Source organism: Lagenorhynchus albirostris, chromosome 15 (assembly GCF_949774975.1).
Source record: "Lagenorhynchus albirostris chromosome 15, mLagAlb1.1, whole genome shotgun sequence".
NCBI classification, from domain to species: Eukaryota; Metazoa; Chordata; class Mammalia; order Artiodactyla; family Delphinidae; genus Lagenorhynchus; species Lagenorhynchus albirostris.
In genome coordinates this window covers 56,931,337-56,953,547 of record NC_083109.1, presented here as the reverse complement: position 1 = coordinate 56,953,547, position 22,211 = coordinate 56,931,337, and the positions used below count along the sequence as shown (strand labels likewise).

The 22,211-nt window shown below is 42.7% G+C and overlaps 1 pseudogene; it reads left to right on the top strand.

The window, feature by feature from the left end:
• The window catches only part of LOC132506260 (small ribosomal subunit protein uS11-like), a 29,054-nt pseudogene extending 8,224 nt beyond the window's left edge, over positions 1 to 20,830 (top strand).
• Positions 20,831 to 22,211: the final 1,381 nt, after the last annotated feature.

The following is a 22,211-nucleotide window of genomic DNA, read 5'->3' as shown; positions in this document are numbered from 1 at the left end:
GCAAATGGGTCAGCTGACTCTAGGCTCTAACCACCACTTGGGTTTCACCACTGCATGTAAACCTTAGTTCTTTAAATAAAGACCATTTTGGTCTTTTCAGATACTGAAGAACCACAGAATGCAAGGCCAAGCCAAGATGTGCTACTAGCAGTTACCTCTTGCTCTTGTGATCATCTTGGACCTCAGGCTACTGAATTCAGTTCAGAAATATGGGGGTTCATAGGTTTTCTTCCATGGTTCCTAAATGGGGGCAGATCCTTGCCTAGTGCTGGAACCAAAGATCCTCTGGTCCAGTGGGTCTCAATAGTGACAGCACTGCCCCATCCCAGGGGGCATTTGTAAAGGGGGCTGGGGGCTGGGTTATCACAATGAGAGGGACCTCTGGCATTTAGTGAGTTAGTGCAGTGATTGTTAAGCATCCTGTTAGAGTGCTCGTGGGAATGTAAACTGGTGTAATCACTTTGAAAAATAATTCAAGAGTTTCTTTTAAAATTCAACATATGGGGGGAATTCCCTGGTGAAGCAATGGTTAAGAGTCCTCCTGCCAATGCAGGGGACACGGGTTCGAGCCCTGGTCCGGGAAGATCCCACATGCCGCGGAGCAACTAAGCCCGTGCTCCACAACTACTGAGCCTGCGCTCTGGAGACTGAGAGCCACAGCTACAAGCCCACGAGCCGCAACTACTGAAGACCGCACGCCTAGAGCCCGTGCTCCGCAACAAGAGAATCCACCGCAATGAGAAGCCCGCGCACCGCAAAGCAGAGTAGCCCCAGCTCTACGCAACTGGAGAAAGCTCACGCACAGCAACCGAAGACCCAACACAGCCAAAAATTATAAATAAGTAAATAAATTTATAAAAAATAAAATTCAACATACACTTATGATAAGACCTAACCACTCCTAGATATTTATCAGAGAGAAAAGAAAGCCTACGTGCACATTTATACACAAATGTTTATACCAGCTCTATTTGTAACAGCCCCAAATTGAAGGCAACCTGAATGTCCATCAACAGGTGAAAGATACAGGGGCTATTGTACGTCCTTACAGTGGACCCGGCGATCCACAGCGATACGAAGGATGGACTACTGGTATCTAATACGACGCGGATGAATCTCAAGATAGTTGTGTTGAGTGGAAGAAGCCAGACAAAAAAGAGTACGTGCTTTATGATTCATTTCCTTTACATACAGTTTTGAAAAAATGCAAGCTAATCTATAGTCACAGAAAACAGATCAAAGGTTGCTGGGGACGTGGAAAGGGGAGGGGTATGTATGACGGGAGGGCTTACAGCGGGGATCCCACTGTAATCTCCTTTGGGAAAGGAAACAGTTTGGGTGATAATTATATTAACTAACTCCCCGTGGGGCAACCCGAGACCTGGCAGCTGGTTTCTTTCAACGGAGGGAGAGAGAGAAAGAGGGTGCTGTTCAAGACTTTTGATAGAGCTGAAATCCCCAGCTCCCCTCCACCCCTTCCTGGAGGTCGACGGTTGGGTGCTAAGAGTTCTAACCCTCCCGCCACTTGGTCTTTCTGGTGAGCAGCCCCATCCTGAGGCTGTCTAGGGGCCCCACCCTAAGCCGCCTCATTAGCCTGAACTCAGATGTGATTGAAAGGAGCTTCTTGTGAATAACAGAAGCCACCCCTGTCACTCAGGAAATTCCAAGGGTTTTAGATCTGTGCCAGGAAGCAGGGATGAAGACCAAATATATTTATTATACTATAGAGGTTAAACAACTCAAACAAGCTCCAATGGCCCTTGGCTGGCTGTCCTCTGGCCACCACCCTTCCAGGTCCACTCTGCACATTCTTCTCTCGGCTACCAGCACAGGAAGGCTGACCAGTGTAGCCCATGTCCACAAACTGGGATATGCCCTCTCATCTCCAGTAGTCTAGATGATGGGAGCCCAAAAAGAGAGCAGAGGGAGGGACATGAGTCAGGGTACTTATTCCCCCAGCTCCTTACCGGTGGGGTGGCAGCAGACTACCCATTCTGACTACTGGTGACCACTCCCTCTCCTTGCCTTTCCAGCACAGGAGAGGTAACTCAGCTGTCATTGGCCTCCAAGTACAACATGATCCCCTGTACTGCTCTCTCCTCAACTCACCCGATTTGAGCGGCCACCTCTTTGGTGCAGGGACCTTGGCTGATACAGAAAATAAGCAGTAGGGACTTCCCTGTCGGTCCAGTGGTTAAGACGCCGCGCTTCCACTGGGTGGAGGCCGGGGGGTGGGGTTTTGATCCCTGGTCCCCAGTCATGGAGCTAAGAACTAAGATCCTGCATGCCTCAGGGTGTGGAAAAAAGGAAAAAGCAAAAAAAAAAAAAGGAAAAAGCAAGAGAGCTGGGATTGGCCTAGTGTGATGATATAATTATTTGTCAGGTTCCTTTCTAAAGTGCACTTTGATGGCTAAATACATAGAAATCACATTATTCAATGTAGTAGATCAAAAATAACTTTAAAACTTAAAACTAGGGCTTCCCTGGTGGTGCAGTGGTTGAGAATCCGCCTGCTGATACAGGGGACGTGGGTTTGTGCCCCGGTCCAGGAAGATCCCACATGCCGCGGAGCGGCTGGGCCCGTGAACCATGGCCGCTGAGCTTGCGCGTCTGGAACCTGTGCTTCGCAAAGGGAGAGGCCACAACAGTGAGAGGCCCGCGTGCCGCAAAAAAAAAAAAAAAAAAAAAAAAATTAAAACTAATTTTTTCTTATCACAAAATCAAAACATCGTCATTGTAAGGAAATGTAAAAATACAAATAAATGGAAAGAAACCAAACTCTTGGCCCACAACTCAAAAAACAAATGTAATATTTTCATACATATCCTTCCATTATTTTTTCTCTGCATATACATATATACATTTGTTTTACAAAATTAGAATTTTCCTATCAGTGCTGTTTTCCATCTTCTTTTCCCTGCCATAAATTGTGATTAGCTGCTCACACCTTTACATCCTTTTAAATGGTTGGTTGGCATTGGATTGTGGGGTTATGTCATCGATTTTAAAGCTAATTTTCTATTTGGGGCACTTAGTTTATTTTCGATTTTTGGTTCCTACTAATATACCGTACTGAGTTGGATTGAGGTTTTTTGTTTACTTGTTTGTTTTGGTCAAATCTTGGCATATGTATTTATTTTCTTCATATAAATTTCTAAACATAGAACTGATGGATTCAGGTGGCACATTTTAAGACTTTGGGTGCGAAATGTCAAACTTCCTCCCCATCTTGACCCTAACTCCAGACGGCCTATGAAATGTCTGTTTCTCTACATCCCCACCAACACTGCATATTAAATAATTGCTTAAAAATCTCTACAAATCACTTCAGTGTGATATTTTAATGTAATTAAATGTATTCTATCTGAAAAAAATAAAAGGTCTCTCTTTAAAGCACGAATTCAAATCAAATAAGTTAAAACCAGCCTTCCTTTGAATAGATCTATGCAGCAAAAATTAATGTCAGAATTACAACCACACAGCCAAAGAGGAAACTGATGCAACAGTCTATTAAAATTAGGGCACATTACAGTGTGGAAATCTGACAGACACCATCTCTGCCAGGTGATCAAAGTTCACATCAAGAGTGAGAAATCATACTGGTAGCATACACCTTCAATGCGGGCAATGAGAAGATACTTTACCTCTATGGTTTTCCTCCCCAGAACCCATAACAGTAGCATCATCATGCGAAACATGTGAAGGACATTCTACAAAACACCTAAGCAGTACTCCTTGAAGTTATTAAGGAAAGTCATAGCAGCCAAAAGTGAGTATGTCCATCATTGATACATCCACATTTTGGATAGCCAAAATGTGCTATATCTCTTCAGTGGAATATTATTCAGTCGTGAAAAAGGAACAAAGGGTTGATACCTGCTACAACACAGATGAACCTTGAAGACATCATTCTTAGAGAAAGAAGCCAGACACAAAAAGCCACCTGTTGTATGATTCCACTTATATGAAATTTCCAGAATAAGCAAATCCATAGAGACAGAAAGTAGATTAGTGGTTGCTGGGAGCTGGGGGCTGGGGCCATGCGGAGTGAGTGCTACGTGGGTGTGTGTTTTCTTACAGAGGTGAAGAAAATGTTCAGGGACTAGTAGTGATGACTGCACAATTTTTGAAGATACTAAAACCCACTGAAGTGTACACTTTGAAAGAATGGATATTGTAGTATATGAATTACATCTCAAATGGAAAAAACAAAAAACGAAGAAAGTCTGAGAAACTGTCACAACCAAGAGGCATCTAGGGAGCCATGATGCCTCCATGTAATTATGTGTGTCCTGTATGGGATTCTGGACCAGAAAAAGTGCATTTGGTAAAAACTAAGGAAATCTGAACACGGTATAGACTTCAGTAAAAATGTATCAATATTGGTTCATTAACTGTAGCATATATATGGGAATAATGTAAGATGTTTATAATGCAGGAAAATCACAGAGGAAAGTGGGTGTGGGTTATATGGGAAATCTCTACTATCTTTGCAACTTTGCTGTAAATCTAAAAGAGTTGTAACTTTAAAAGTTTATTAAAAAAAAAACAACGATCAAGTCATACCCAGTGGTGATAATTTGGGCCACTTTAGGAAAAACAGAAGGGTTCTTGCCTCTGGCTTTGAGGACTCAGTATATTCTGATTTTGTCATCAGGAAAACTGCCCATTTGGTAACTGAACCCAGCGTTGGCACATCAGGTCACCAGGGAAGCTGTTGGCTGAGCTAAGGATAAACACCAGCGATTCTATTCTCAGTAAGTGGTTCTCACCACTAACCATCCTTCCTTCCCCTTCGGTTTGTCTGTATCATGTCCAGGCCTGAGGGTAAGTCCTGATTCTAGTGATTTTTGGTTTGAAAAATATTGGGAGATTTCAGTGGATTTGCCTAAAAATAAAATCTTACTTTTTTTTTTTAAAACAGGTGGCTAACTTCAACATTAATGCCAATGCTTATGACCAAGGAAATCAGATGATGCAAAGCTAAGCAGAATTTTCAAATGACATGAGACTCTAGGTGACATCCAGGACACTGGTTTGCAAGGGTGCACTGCTGCACAGCCCTGAGAAGCAAGCTACTCTTGCAGAAACACCCAGCATATTGAAATATTAAATAGAAAATAACCCCCTCAAACTTGGAAGTTAGGGTCTTGTAAAAGTTTATATTAGGAGAAATTGTACTCAAAGAGCTTAAAAGTCTATGGAAAAACAGGGTTGTGGACTTCACATCTGTGAACATTCTGAGAAATCACTTAAATTCATTAAAATTATTATTTGAACAACAATAAAAATAGTCCTGGGTAACATTTTCTGCACATGCAGCAATGCTGTTTCTTCCCTTTTTAAGAGAAATCCTGTGACCTCTCTCTCCACAAAACCAAGTATTGAGGCTGAGGCCTGAATCATTCTGGATACACCCCTTGGAGAAGCTTGACCCAAACCAATTCAAAAAAAGAAAATGCCAAAGTCTTGGCTTTTATGAGTTCCTAAGCAGGCTTTTGAAATTCATGGCAGAGACTATAATCTTGAAAGCCAAGGCTTTTGATTTGCAGGATTTGTAAAAGAGAGGCTTTTTTTTTTTAAAGGTCTCTAAACTTTCGTTTTGAGTATCAAAACTTTGGATTCAAAAGCAAATCCCTGATGAAATTTTGGAATAAAGTTTATGCCATAACAAACAATACGTTTGCAGGGGAATTGATGAAAAGTCAGATTATCCTGTCCTTGGAGGAATTAAAAATCCCAGGGGTCCCGGCAGTGGGTAAAACTGGATTGGCCATAAGCTGATTAGCTGATTGTTGTTGAAATTATGTTCATTATTTTCTTCTCTCTACTTTTGTCTATTTTTTGAAATGTTTCCGTAATAAAAAGTTTGCTCTTGTGAGTTTTAATGTGGAAGCTGGGAGACCAGCCAGCAGTTTATTGATACACCTGAAACTAACACAACACTGTTAATCAACTATACTCCAATATAAAATAAAAAAAAATTGTAACCAAAAAATAAATAAATTATGTAATTTAAAAAAATAAAAGAGGGACTTCCCTGGTGGTCCAGTGGTTAAGACTGGGCGCTTCCACTGCAGTGGGCACGGGTTTGATCCAAGTTGGAGAATTAAGATCCCACATGCTGCCCAGTGCAGCCAAAATTTTTTTTTTAATTAAAATCAATTAAATTTAAAAAAAGAAGAAGTTTATTTAAATTATGCAGGCAGGGCTTCCCTAGTGGCTCAGTGGTTAAGAATCCGCCTGCCAATGCAGGGCACATGGGTTTGAGCCCTGGGCCGGGAAGATCCCACATGCCTCAGAGCAACTAAGCCTGTGCACCACAACTACTGAGCCTGCGCTCTAGAGCTCACGAGCCACAACTACTGAGCCCGCATGCCACAACTACTGAAGCCCATGTGCCTAGAGCCTGTGCTCTGCAACAAGAGAAGCCACCACAATGAGAGGTCCTTGCACCCCAATGAAGAGTAAGCCGCGCTCTCTTGCAACTAGAGAAAAACCCGTGCACAGCAATGAAGACCCAATGCAGCCAAAAATAAATAAACAAACAAACAAATAAATAAATAATGCAGGCAAGAGGTGGTGGTGCCTGGATAGGGCAGCCGTGATAGAGAGGAGAAAAGAGGCTGGAGAGAGGCGTTTGGATTCAAAATATATCTGGTGGGATCACAATGGATTATTACAACATCTCACACCCTAAATCCCCTGTGAATTTTCCCACCTCCTTCATGTTGAGAACTTACTGTCCCAGGCACTTGACTTTGGGGAAAGAAGATGGGTTGCGAGAAAAACAATATGGATGGGGTTAGCCCCTGGGCTGGGTTCCTGAGGAGGGTCTCTGTCCTGGACACCATCTACAGCCTGCGGGACTTTAGAAAACATCCAGACGCCTGTGGGCTTTAGTCTAGGAGCTGTGGGAACCTCAAAGGGTCTTCAGTAGGCTGTGGCCTGAGCTGATTTTAAAAGTCCCTCAACCCCAGCTACTGCATGGAGCAGTTTGGAGTGCGCTGTCTGTGGAAATGGACCAGTTATGAAAAGCTGAAGCATTCCGAGTACTTTACATAAAGGTGCTCTTTCACTCCTCCAAGCAACCTTGTGAAATGGGGATCATTATCCTCATTTTGAACACAGGAAATCTGAAATCAGACAGATTGAGTGAGTACTCATGGTCACAAAGCAATTACCTGTAAGGTTGCCAGATAAAATACAACAAAACCTGGCATGGAACATAGTGATACTAAAAAATTATTCACTGTTTATCTGAAATTTAAATTTAACTGGGTGACCTATATTTTTATTTGCTAAATCTGGCAACCTTAATTACTGACCAAGCCAGGATCTGGCTGCAAAATCCTGGTCCTTCCCCCAAACTACCCAAATTCTATGGCAAGAGTTTGCTCTGGTTCATCTCCATACCCTGCTCATGGCCTCACTGGGGCCTTGCCAACAGACAGAGAGTCCCTGGCAAATGTTTACTGAGTGAATATATAGAAGGACATGCAATGACAGAGAACTTGGGGGTTTTTCTGGACAATCAAAAATTCCAGTATAGCGAGTCTCCTATAGTGGGTAAGAGCGTAGGTTCTGATATCAACTCCCTGGGTTCAGATCCTGTTACCATTATTTATCCACCAGCAGCGTGATTTAGGACAAATCACTTAAGCCCTGGGCCTCAGTTTCCTCATCTGTAAAATGGGGATGATAAAAATAGCACTAATAATAATATTTTGCTCAGAGGTCTGTTTTGAGGATGAAATTAGCAATGCCAATGCCATGCTTCACAGACAGTAAGACCTCGGGAAATGTTGGCTATGACAGAGGTCAAGAGGAAGATAAAGACGTAAGTTAAATGCTGCAAACCCTCTTCACACTGCCAGAAATACTCAGTGTTTTTTTTCAGGGTGGGAACTCAGTTTCCTTCCCCATCTTCGGGGGTGTGGTCACAGAGCCCTGCTCCTGGTAGGGGGTGCAGTAAATACTGATTCAATCAATAAATGAGCCAGGAGCAGAGTTTGTAAGGGGATCAGAATTGACCTCTAAAAATAACCCAAAACTGCACAGAGAACTATATTCAATATCTTGTAAAAACTTATAATGGAAAAGAATCTGAAAAAGAATATACACACACACATATGTGTGTGTGTGTAACAGAATCACTTTGCTGTACACCTGAAACATGTCAAATAAATCAGACTTCAATTTAAAAAATTTTTTTTAATCCAAAAACAAAAAGAAAAAAACAAAAACTATATTAGAGGGAAGTAATTTGAGGGACAATTCCAGAATGTGACAGTGAGTGAGTCAAAGCATCTAGTATTGAAAAGTTTGTATTTTGAAACATTTTTTTTAAATAAATTTTATTTATTTATTTGGCTGCGTTGGGTTTTCATTTCTGTGCGAGGGCTTTCTCTAGTTGCGGCGAGCGGGGGCCACTCTTCATCGCGGTGCGCGGGCCTCTCACTATCGCGGCCTCTCTTGTTGCGGAGCACAGGCTCCAGACGCGCAGGCTCAGTGGCCATGGCTCACGGGCCTAGCCGCTCCGCGGCATGTGGGATCTTCCCGGACCGGGGCACAAACCCGTGTCCCCTGCATCGGCAGGCGGACTCTCAACCACAGCGCCACCAGGGAAGCCCTGGAGGGGTCTACTTTTGATGGATGGTCATGGAAGGTTTCTTAGGGGAGGTGATCCCCAAGCTGAGACCAGCCAGGTCGAGTTGGTGCTCAGTAAGTATGGAAGGCACGAAAGGAAGCAAAACAGAGTGGGCAAGAGTCGTAAGTGGTGGTGACAAGCACAGACTTTCTGGGTTTGAATCCTGCACTGCTAGGACTTGCTGTGTCGTCTTGTGCAAGCTGTTTGCCGTTCTCCCATGCCTCAGTTTCTCCACCTGTAAAATGGGGGTGACAGCAACACTTGCTTCATGGGGCTGTCATGAGGAATCCATGAATTGATATTTATAAGGCACGTGCATGTTTGACCAGCCTGAATCAAGCATCACGCGCGTAAGTGTCCCAGAGGCTGTTGACTCTGGTTACATCCTCTGCTTCACCTGAGCTCTAACCTGCACTTCTCCTCTTCTCTACCTGAGGGCGCTCTCCAACTCAACCCAACACAGGCTCACCCTGGAAACGTGGGGGGAGTTAAAGTCCTGAGGGCTTCTCTCAACCAGGAAGGACAGACGTTGGTGGATAAATGCCTCAGGCTCTCTGCCCTCCATTGGAGTCACAGTGACCTGCACCCCACACAGGCTCTCAGGGGACCCCCAGGGAAACAGACCTTGTTGTCCAACATGGTACCCTGCCCATTAACGCACCCTTTATTGGTTCTTCTCCCTTCCCTGTCTCACTTCTCTCCCTCTCGGTGCTTCCTGGAATCAGCTCCCAGGACTGGGATGGGGCATGCGATGTGTCTAGAGGGTAAAGCATAAGGATGCAGTTCAACTGATGAAAGGGATAAACACATATGGTCTATCCCTATGATGGAATAATATTCTGCCATAAAAAGGAATGAAATTCTGATGCATGCCACAATGTGGATGAACCTCAAAAACATCACAATGAGTGAAAGAAGCCAGACACAAAAGGTCACATATTGTTTGCTTCCGTTTATATGAAATGTCTGGAAGAGGTAAATCTATAGACAGAAGGCAGACTAGTGGTTTTCAGGGGTTTGGGAGGAGGAGGAATGAGGAGTGAGTGCTTAGTGGGTACAGGGATTCTTTGGGGTGCTGAAAATGTTTTGAAACTAGATAGAGGTGATGGTTGTACAACACTGTGAATGTATTAAATGTCACTGAATTGGGACTTCTCTGGTGGTTCAGCGGTTGGGACTCCATGCTCCCGATGCAGGCGGCCCATTTTCGATCCCTGGTGGGGGAACTAGATCCCACATGCATGCCAAAACTAAGAGTTCACATGCCACAACTAAGGAGCCTGTAAGCCGCAACTAAGGTGACTGCCTGCCGCAACTAAGACCCAGCACAACCAAATAAATAAATTAAATAAATAATAAATAAAATAAATATTAAGAAAAAAAAAGTCACTGAATTGTTGGGACTTCCCTGGTGCTCCAGTGGGTAAGATTCTGCGCTCCCAATGCAGGGGGCAACTAGATCCCGCCTGCCTGACACAACTAAGACCCAGCGAAGCCAAAATAAATAAATAAATAATAATAAATAAATATTTTTTTAAAAAAGAGTTACTTTCTATTAAAAAAAAGTCACTGAATTTTTCACTTTTTCTTCTTTTTAATTGGCCGAGATGCATGCTGGATCTTACGTTCCATGTCCCCTGCAATGGAAGCACAGATTCCTAACCACTGGACAGCCAGGGAGTTCCCTGAACTGTTCACTTTTAAATGGTTAATGTTAACTTTATGTTGTATGAACTTCACCTCAGTTAAAAAATATATTAAACGCACGCACACGCACACCCTGAACAGCTTTCCCCTCCACTGCTCCGAGGCGGGGAATCCTCAGCCAGTCCTGGGACCCTGTGTGGGAATTGTCACCTGGCATCTCCTCCAGGGAAGGGAAGCCTCTTCAGTGCTGAAAACCATGTGGTCCTTCCTTCCTAAAACTGCAAGAAAGGGAATTCATATTTCTTCACTGAGGCTCTACTATGTGCAGGCCCCATGCTGGACACTGGAAACTGTTTCCTTCAACGCTCTTTTTTTTTTTTCTTCAATTTGGCTGCATCGGGTCCTAGTTGTGACACGAGGGATCTTCGTTGCAGCATGCGGGATCCTTCACTACGGTATACTGACTTTTCTCTAGTTGTGGCGTGTGGGCTCAGTAATTGCAGCACGCAGGCTTAGTTGCCCCGTGGCATGTGGGACCCTAGTTCCCCGACCAGGGATCCAATCCGCATCCCCTGCATTGGAAGGTGGATTCTTAACTACTGGACCACCAGGGAAGTACTCCTTCAACCCTCTTGAGCCTCTCTTGCCTCATCCATTTAATTTTTCTTAATACCACCTGACATTACATTATATATACATGTTTTCTCCCACTAGGCTGTAAGTTTCACAGGTGCCGGAAGTTTGTCTGTCTTGTTTATTACCATATCGCTCTCACCTGGCACATAGTAGGTGCTCAATAAATATTGATCAGGTGAAGGAACCTAGCAAGATAGGCATTAGCATCTCCAGTTTACAGGTGGGGAAATGCATGCTCAGTGATTTGTCAAAATCACATGACTAGTAAGTAACAGAGACTGAATTTGAACTCAAGGCCACCTGGGGGCACAGCCCATGTGGCAGGGAGCGGTCCTTCATCAGCTTCCTATGCGTGGCTGGGATGAGTTAGAAGTCTGAAAATTAAAGGCGTCAAGGTGATGACTCATCTCTTAGGCAAAGAAGCAGGGAATGGTGACCCGGAGCTGAGTCACTGTTTCCGCTTCCCTTTGCGCTGACTTGCTCAAACCTCCAGTTCTTGGCCTCCCTGAGCTCCTTGTGGGGATGAGACCAGGGACTGAACATAGCCTGGTCCTCCATTCTCATCTTGCCTCTGCCCTCTTGGCTGGGACCGTCTGACCCAGATGAAACCACAGATGTGGGCCCAGGCCAGCAGTCCCTATACAGCTATGGCAAGCTCTGAACGCTGGCAGTGATGAAACTTGAAGACATTCCTGCTACGAGGTTTTTCTTGGATGGACGGCACCAGCTGTAACCCCTTCCATACCTGACTTATTTAAAATACTTATTTAATCTAACTGTTAAACAAGAAAAGAAGCCTTAACATCAGAAAGAGATGGGTTTGAAGCCCAGATCTGTCATTTATTAGCTGTGTGACCTAGGGCTCACTACTTAACCACTCTGTTCTTCAATTTTCTCATCTGGAAAATGAGGTAATAATAGTATCTGCTTCCAAGTGTGGGCAGGAGGATGGAACAGGACTTTTTTGAGTGGGGGTGATTTGTACAGCACAAAGAAGGAGGAAAAGGTGCTGAAGACTGAACCCCACGGTAGGGATAGGAGTGGAGTGGGGTTGGAGGTGATCAGGGTTCTGGGTGTGGGCCCCAGGATGACCAGTTAGTCAAAGGTTGAGACTGGCCAAGTGGCTTAATACTGGCAACTTCCCCTTCTCCAACTATACAAGAGTGGGGGATGGATCACGCTAAGCCCTGCTCTGTGCCACACAGAATTAGAATACGAGCTCACACAGAATGAGAACATCCCACAAAAGGAAGAATGTTAATCAAGCTCATGGTTGGGGATTTCAGGGTGATGGATATTAAAACTATTACCCGGGCTTCCCTGGTGGCACAGTGGTTGGGAGTCCGCCTGCCGATGCAGGGGACACAGGTTCGTGCCCCGGTCCGGGAAGATCCCACATGCCGCGGAGCGGCTGGGCCCATGAGCCATGGCCGCTGAGCCTGTGCGTCCGGAGCCTGTGCTCTGCAACGGGAGAGGCCACGACAGTGAGAGGCCCGCGTACCGCAAAAAAAACAACAACAACAACAAAAAAAAAACCCACTATTACCCTGGTAATCCTTGAATGTATTTTCGTTGTGAAAGATTCTAACACTCCAGATCTATATAGAGCAAACTATGAAGTCCCTCTTCATCCGTTTCCACTATCAACAGTTTGGAGCACACTCTTACTGTCTTTTTTCTTTGCATTTATGTAGATAACGTGCACAGGGCTAATAGCTAACACTAACCGGGCATTTACCACATATCAGGCACTGCCCCAAGCAATCTACATAGCTTAATATATTGAATCTTCACAACAGCCACATGAGGCAAATTCTTTTATCATCTTTCTTTTACAGAGGGGGAAACTCAGACCCAGAGAAGTGAAGTAACTTCCCCAAAGTCACGCAGCTTCGGAGAGGAGGAGTTGGGATTCAAACTCAGGCAGCCTGGCCCCAAAGTCTATACATGTAACCATGGCATTCTGTTGTCTCTCATATATTTTCTTTTTTCTATAAACGGGGTCATACCTTGTGCATCTTTTGCATCTTGTTTTTTACATTTGATATATTTTAGAGAACATCCCATGTCAGTTCACATAGGACTGCTCCTCTCACTTTAATGGTGGCACAGAACTGCATGGTATTCCACAGACAAAGATGCTATAATATATTTGTTGATTCCTTGTTGATGGACTGTTAGGGTGTTTCCACTCTCTCATTTTTACAAACAACCCTTTCACCATCATCACTTAAACATGTATCTTTGGATCTTTGGAAACTCATAGCTATTTCTAGAGATTCCTAGAAGTAGGGATTTAAATCTTCAGAAAATATTGTTAGATTGTCTTCCCAAAAGGAAGTCCCAGTTTACACCCCATCATCAGTGTATAAGTCCCTGATCCCCACACTCTTGCCAACACTGGGTGGATATAACTTTCATTTATATTTTCACTGGATGGGGGAGATGGGAAAGTCATGTCTCGCTGGATGTTTTCCTTTGCATTTCCCAGATTGACAGTGAGCTCAGCATCTTTTCTTGCTTTTTTTTTTTGATTGAAGTATAGTTGATTTACAATGTTGTGTTAATTTCTGCTGTGCAGTAAAGTGACTCAGTTATACACATATATACATATATATATATATATGTATGTATGTATTCTTTTCCATTATGGTTTATCCCAGGAGATTGGATATAGTTCCCTGCACTATACAGTAGGACCTTGTTGTTTTCAGCATCTTTCCAAATGTGTATAATGACCATTTCTGTATTACCTTCTGTGAATGCCCTGACAGAGTTAATAGGGCTGTGGAAATTTAACGTTTTTTTTTTTTTATGAAATTTAACGTTTCTTTCTCTGTGTACCCCAACTCCACCCTGTAGTCACCATTTATGGCTATCCAAATCCTCCTCTTTCCTGTGATGATAGTCCCTGTGTCCCCCTTTTCACCAATCTCCTGTGTGGTCACATTCACAGCCTTTGACCCAAAGGGAGCCAACAGGTCCATCCCCAGGTCATGGTGATGGGTTCAGGGCAGAGCTCACGACCCAAGAAGGGCCAACCAGAGAAAACAAGCCTCCAACCTTGACTTCTTTTCCATCTCTTGGACAGAGAAACTCTGTCTTCCTCTGCATTTGGATCAGTGACATGAGGAATCCAAAGTTGCCAGGGAACCCCAAGAGAAGCAGGAAAATGAAGAAACCACAGAGAAGGCAAAGTGAAGGAAGGCAGAGATTCTGAGTCTGGATGGTATTATTATCTGAGCCCCTGGATCCAGCTTCATCCAAAGTCAACCCATGCCTGAACTTCCCCATCATGTAAGGGAATGGATTTCTTTGTTTTAATTATTATTATTTTTAAAAACAGCTTAGGTTGAGATTGTTGGGTTTTTTGGTTTTGGTTTTTTTCATTTTCACCTTGTAGTGAGTGCTAACTGATCCCCATGTCCAGAAGAAAGAAAACACAGATTTGTATTGAAACAGAGCAGGACCCTATGGCCCTTCCCCCTGGCCCCAAGTCCTCAGCCTGCCTTTTGGCTGTGGAAAAACTTTAGCCAAAGAAAAAGTTTAATTAGAGAAGTGAGAAAACGCAGAAACAAAGGAAAACAGTCCAACAAGACTATATAATAATAGTTGAGTCATTAAGCATAGTCAAGGACTTTTAGTTCCTTCTCAAGAGCTATAGATAATATTCTGAGCCATATCCTGTGAGCTGTCTTACAGATACTGAAACCCCCAACAGGTGGAGAAGTTAACTACATGATGACCAGCCATGACATAAGCTGCCACAATTCTGAGAACTGGCCTCAAGAAATGGAAACAGAGATAGCCTCATCCACCAGAGGGCAGACAGCAGAAGCAAGAAGAACTACAATCCTACAGCCTGTGGAACAAAAACCATATTCACAGAAAGATAGACAAAATGGAAAGTCAGAGGGCTTTGTACCAGATGAAGGAACAAGATAAAACCCCAGAAAAACAACTAAATGAAGTGGAGATAGGCAACCTTCCAGAAAAAGAATTCAGAATAATAATAGTGAAGATGATCCATGACCTCAGAAAAATAATGGAGACAAAGATCTAGAAGACGCAAGAAATGTTTAACAAAGACCTAGAAGAATTAAAGAATAAACAAACAGAGATGAACAATATAATAACTGAAATGAAAAACACACTAGAAGGAATCAATAGCAGAATAACTGAAGCAGAAGAACGGATAAGTGACCTGGAAGACAGAATGGTGGAATTCACTGCCATGGAACAGAATAAAGAAAAAAGAATGAAAAGAAATGAAGACAACATAAGAGACCTCTGGGACAACATTAAATGCAACAACATTCGCATTATAGGGGTCCCAGAAGGAGAAGAGAGAGAGAAAGGACCTGAGAAAATATTTGAAGAGATTATAGTCAAAAACTTCCCTAACATGGGAAAGGAAATAGCCACCCAAGTCCAGGAAGTGCAGAGAGTCCCAGGCAGGATAAACCCAAGGAAAAACATGCTGAGACACATGGTAATCAAACTGACAAAAATTAAAGACAAAGAAAAATTATTGAAAGCAACAAGGGAAAAATGACAGGTAACATACAAGGGAACTCCCATAAGGTTAACAGCTGATTTCTCAGCAGAAACTCTACAAGCCAGAAGGGAGTGGCACGATATATTTAAAGTGATGAAAGAGAAGACCTTACAACCAAGATTACTCTACCTGGCAAGGATCTCATTCAGATTCGATGGAGAAATCAAAAGCTTTACAGACAAGCAAAAGCTAAGAGAATTCAGCACCACCAAACCAGCTCTACAAGAAATACTAAAGGAACTTCTCTAAGTGGGAAACACAAGAGAAGAAAAGGACCTACAAAAACAAACCCATAACAATTAAGAAAATGGTAATAGGAACATGCATATTGATAATTACCTTAAATGTGAATGGATTAAATGCTCCAACCAAAAGACACAAGCTCCCTGATTGGATACAAAAACAAGACCCATATATATGCTGTCTACAAGAGACCCACTTCAGACCTAGGGATACATACAGACTGAATGTGAGGGGTTGGAAAAAGATATTCCATGCAAATGGAAAGCAAAAGAAAGCTGGAGTAGCAATACTCATATCAGATAAATAGAATTTAAAATAAAGAATGTTACAAGAGACAAGGAACTACATAATGATCAACGGATCAATCCAAGAAGAAGATATAACAATTATAAATTATGTGCACCCAACACAGGAGCACATCAATACATAAGGCAACTGCTAACAGCTATAAAAGAGGAAATCGACAGTAACACAATAATAGTGGGGGACTTTAACACCTCACTTACACCAATGGACAGATTATCCAGACAGAAAATTAATAAGGAAACACAAGCTTCAAATGACACAATAGAACAGATAGATTTAATTGATATTTATAGGACATTCCATCCAAAAAACAGCAGATTACACTCCCTTCTCAAGTGCACATGGAACATTCTCCAGGATAGATCACATCTTGGGTCACAAATCAAGCCTCGGTAAATTTAAGAAAATTGAAATCATATCAAGCGTGTTTTCCAACCACAACGCTATGAGATAAGAAATCAATTACAGGGAAAAAAATGTAAAAAACACAAGCACATGGAGGCTACACAATACATTACTAAATAACCAAGAGATCACTGAAGAAATCAAAGAGGAAATAAAAAAGTACCTAGACACATATTACAAAGAAAACACGACGATCCAAAACCTATGGGGTGCAGCAAAAGTAGTTCTAAGATGGAAGTTTACAGCAATACAAGCCTACCTCAAAAAACAAGAATCTCAAATAAACGATCTAACCTTACACTTAAAGCAATTAGAGAAAGAAGAACAAAAAAAACCCAAAGTTAGCAGAAGGAAAGAAATCATACAGATCAGAAATAAATGAAAAAGAAATGAAGGAAACAGTAGCAAAGATCAATAAAACTAAAATCTTGTTCTTTGAGAAGATAAACAAAATTGATAAACCATTAGCCAGACTCATCAAGGAAAAAAGGGAGAAGACTCAAATCAACAATATTAGAAATGAGAAAGGAGAAGTAACAACTGACACTGCAGAAATAAAAACGATCATGAGAGATTACTACAAGCAACTACATGCCAATAAAGTGGACAACCCGGAAGAAATGGACAAATTCTTAGAAAAGCACAATGCTCTGAGACTGAACCAGGAAGAAATAGAAAATATGAACAGACTGATCACAAGTAATGAAATTGAAACTGTGATTAAAAATCTTCCAACAAACAAAAGTCCAGGACCACATGGCTTCACAGGTGAATTCTATCAAACATTTAGAGAAGAGCTAACACCCATCCTTCTCAAACTCTTGCAAAAAACTGCAGAGGAAGGAACACTCCCAAACTCATTCTATGAGGCCACCATCACCCTGATACCAAAACCAAATATACTAAAAAAAAAAAAAAAGAAAATTACAGATCAATATCACTGATGAATATAGATGCAAAAATCCTCAACAAAATACTAGCAAACAGAATCCAACAACACATTAAAAGGATCATACACCACAATCAAGTGGGATTTATCCCAGGGGTGCAAGGATTCTTCAATATATGCAAATCAATCCATGTGATACACCATATTAACAAATTGAAGAATAAAAACCATATGATCATCTCAATAGATGCAGAAAAAGCTTTTGAAAAAATTCAACACCCATTTATGATAAAAATTCTCCAGAAAGTGGGCATAGAGGGAACCTACCTCAACATAATAAAGGCCATATATGACAAACCCACAGCAAATATCATTCTCAATGGTGAAAACTGAAAGCATTTCCTCTAAGATCAGGAATAAGACAAGGATGTCCGCTCTCACCACTATTATTCAGCATAGTTTTGGAAGTCCTAGCCACGGCAATCAGAGAAGAAAAAGGAATACAAATTGGAAAAGAAGAAGTAAAACTGTCACGGTTTGCAGATGACATGATACTATATATAGAGAGTCCTAAAGATGCCACCAGAAAACTACTAGATCTAATCAATGAATTTGGTAAAGTTGCAGGATACAAAATTAATGCACAGATATCTCTTGCATTCCTATACACTAACAACAAAAGATCAGAAACAGTTATTAAGGAAACAATCTCATTCACCATTGCAACAAAAAGAATAAAATATCTAGGAATAAACCTACCTAAGGAGGTAAAAGACCTATACTCAGAAAACTATAAGACACTGATGAAAGAAATCAAAGATGACACAAACAGACGGAGAGATATACCATGTTCTTGGATTGGAAGAATCAATATTGTGAAAATGACTATACTACCCAAAGCAATCCACAGGTTCAATGCAATCCCTATCAAATTACCAGTGGCATTTTTTACAGAACTAGAACAAAAAGATCTTAAAATTTATATGGAGACACAGAAGACGCTGAAGAGCCAAAGCAGTCTTGAGAGAGAAAAACGGAGATGGAGTAATCGACTCCCTTACTTCAACCTATACTGCAAAGCTACAGTAATCAAGACAGTATGGTACTGGCACAAAAACAGAAACATAGATCAATGGAACAGGATAGAAAGCCCAGAGATAAACCCACGCACCTATGGTCAACTAATCTATGACAAGGGAGGCAAGGATATACAATGGAGAAAAGACAGTCTCTTCTATAAGTGGTGATGGGAAAACCGGACAGCTACATGTAGAAGAATGAAATTAGAACACTCCCTAACACCATCCACAAAAATAAACTCAAAATGGATTAGAGGCCTAAATGTAAGACTGGACACTATAAAACTTTTAGAGGAAAACATAGGAAAAACACTCTTTGACATAAATCACAGCAAGATTTTTTTTGATCCACCTCCTAGAGTAATGGAAATAAAAACAAAAATAAACAAATGGGACCTAATGAAACTTCAAAGCTTTTGCAAAGCAAAGGAAACTACAGACAAAACGAAAAGACAACCCTCAGAATGGGAGAAAATATTTGCAAATGAATCAATGGACAAAGGACCAATCTCCAAAATATATAAACAGCTCATGCAGCTCAATATCAAAAAAACAAACAACCCAGTCCAAAAATGGGCAGAAGACCTAAATAGACATTTCTCCAAAGAAAACATACAGATGGCCAAGAAGCACATGAAAAGCTGCTCAACATCAGTAATTATTAGAGAAATGCAAATCAAAATTACAATGAGGTATCACCTCACACCAGTTAGAATGGGCATCATGAGAAAATCTACAAACAACAAATGCTGGAGAGGGTGTGGAGAAAAGGGAGCCCTCCTGCACTGTTGGTGGGAATGTAAATTGACACAGCCACTATGGAGAACAGTATGAGGTTCCTTAAAAAACAAAAAATAGAACTACCATATGACCCAGAAATCCCACTCCTGGGCATATACCCAGAGAAAACCATAATTAAAAAAGACACATGCACCCCAATGTTCACTGCAAGACTATTTACAATAGCCAGGTCATGGAAGCAACCTAAATGCCCATCGACAGACGAATGGATAAAGAAGATGTGGTATATATATACAATGGAATATTACTCAGCCATAAAAAGGAATGAATTTTGGTCATTTGTAGAGACGTGGATGGATCTAGAGACTGTCATACAGAGTGAAGTAAGTCAGAAAAAGAAAAACAAATATCATGTATTAACGCATATATATGGAACCTAGAAAAATGCTACAGATGAACCAGTTTGCAGGGCACAAATAGAGACACAGATGTAGAGAACAAACGTATGGACACCAAGGGGGGAAAGTGGCAGGGGCGGGGAGGTGTGTGGGATGAATTGGGAGATTGGGATTGACATATATACACTAATATGTATAAAATAGATAACTAATAAGAAACTGCTGTATAAAAAATAAATAAAATAAAATTCAGAAAAAAAAAAAAAAGAAATGGAAACAAACCAACGCTGGAACTGAAGATTAACTGTACTTACAACAGTCAGGATGACACTGGTCAGACCACCGATGACCAATTTCAAGATGACTGTCAGAGCTGACTGTGCTGTTTCTGCATGTAGCCCTCTCCCTTCACCTATAAAAGCTCTTACCCCCAGATTTTCACAGGAGAGGAATGGGGAAGGAGCTGGCCTTTGGACAGGCATCCACTGCCCCCACCCCCAGTTGCCGTCATCCAAAATAAAGTAGAGTTTCCTTTCCACCACCCTTGCCTTTTTATTGGCTTTTGGGCGACGAGTAGCCTGACCCCACTTTTGGTTACAATATTCAGCCAAACTTGGCTCTCAAGCCTGAGGGCCCATAGATGAGCTTCTAGACCTGCCCAGGTGTTAAGTATGATTTTTTTTTTAACGCTAAAGCAGACGAGCTTGAGCCGTCGCCCCGCCCTCTCCCTCTCTCTCTTTCTGGTGGTGGATTCTGGAGAAGATGCGCAGAAAGGGCACCTCGCAAGGGGAAAGAAAAGAAGGAAGAACAGATCATCAGCCTCGGCCCTCAGGGGCTGAGCGAGAAAATGTATTTGGTGTGTGCCACCTTTTTGCATCCTTCAATGACACTTTTGTCCATGTCACCGACCTTTCTGGCAAGGAAGCTATCTGCCGTGTAACTGGCGGGATGAAGGTGAAGGCTGACTGAGATGAGTCATCCCCATATGCTGCCATGTTGGCTGCCTAGGATGTAACCCAGAGGTGCAAGGAGCTGGGCATCACTGCCCTCCACATCAAACTCCGGGCCACAGGAGGAAATAGGACCAAGACTCCTGGACCGGGGGCCCAGTCAGCCCTCAGAGCCCTCGCCCGCTCAGGAACAAAGATTGGGCGGATTGAGGATGTCACCCCCATCCCCTCCGACAGCACCCGCAGGAAGGGGGGGTCTCCGTGGTCGCTCTCTGTGAGAAGGACTCCTCAAATTATTGTTTTTTGTTAATAAATTGCCTTGATGTAAGCTCAAAATACGAAAATGCTAAAGCAAACGGAAGGCATGTGTCCCACTGTTTTGGAAGGAAGCAAGGTAGGCACAGAAAAGACAATGCCTGGCCCTCCGATCCTCGGAGACTTTTTATTTTATTTTATTTTTATTTTTTTACTTTTTTGTGGTACGCGGGCCTCTCACTGCTGTGGCCTCTCCCGTTGCGGAGCACAGGCTCCGGACGCGCAGGCTCAACGGCCATGGCTCACGGGCCCAGCCGCTCCGCGGCATGTGGGATCTTCCCGGATCGGGGCACGAACCCACGTCCCCTGCATCGGCAGGCGGACTGTCAACTACTGCGCCACCAGGGAAGCCCGGAGACTTTATTTTAAAAGAAGAAGGAGGAGGAGGAAGCTTTGTGATCTGAGCAAACGGCATGGGCGGCAGGAAGGAACAGACGGTCTCGTTACTTTTTGTTTGACTCACGTTTTCTTGCATGGGGGGGCGCGGGCAAGGGTGATAAGAGGGCTGGTGGCTCTCCTTTGTGGGAAGAACCACAGCTGTCACCGAGAGAGGCTTTTACACACTCTGTGAACAATTGCCTTTGAATTCTAATTTTTATTTTCCAAATAAAAATAACTGCTCTTGAGATTAGTCAGAAGTCCCCAGACTGGGAGAGAGGGGGCTGCTAGCCACTGGTAACGCTGGAGTTTCACCAGAAAGCGAGAGCGGGGAAGGGTGAGGGTGAGTGAAAAGAGGTTGGGACTCCCAATGTCAAACCCTGACTCTCCCACTTACCAGCTGCTCTTGTTGCTATGACTGCAACACAAAGTACCCCCCAAACTTAGTGCCATAAAACAACCATTTATTTTGCTTACAGATACCGTGGATCAGGAACTCAGGCAGAGCACATCAGTCAGGATGGCTTGTCTCTGCTCATCCTTATCTGAGGCCTCAGCTGGAAGATCCAAAGGTCAGAAGCTGGATCATCTGAAGACTCCCTCCCTCACACATGGGGAGGTTCATGCTGCTTGTAGGCTGGGCCTCTGCAAGTGCTTGGCTTGGGCTTCCTCACAGCATGGCCGCTGGGTTCCAGGATCAAGCATCCTCAAAGAGAGAGGCAGCTGGAAGTTGTATCACCATTCATGACCTAGTTTTGGGAGTTACCTAGAGTCACTTCCCCCATATCCTATTCATTGAGGCAGTCACAAGGTCCTGCCCAAATTCAGATAGAGGATTAATAGATTCTGCTTCTTGATGGGGAACAACACCATTCTGGAAAGGCACATGGGACTGGAAACATTTCTGTGACCCCTTTTGGCAATTACAATCAGCCTCACTAACTGCATGAGATACCAGGCAAGTTGCTTCACCTCTCTGGGCTTCAGTTTCCTCATCAGTAAAATGGAGATAATAA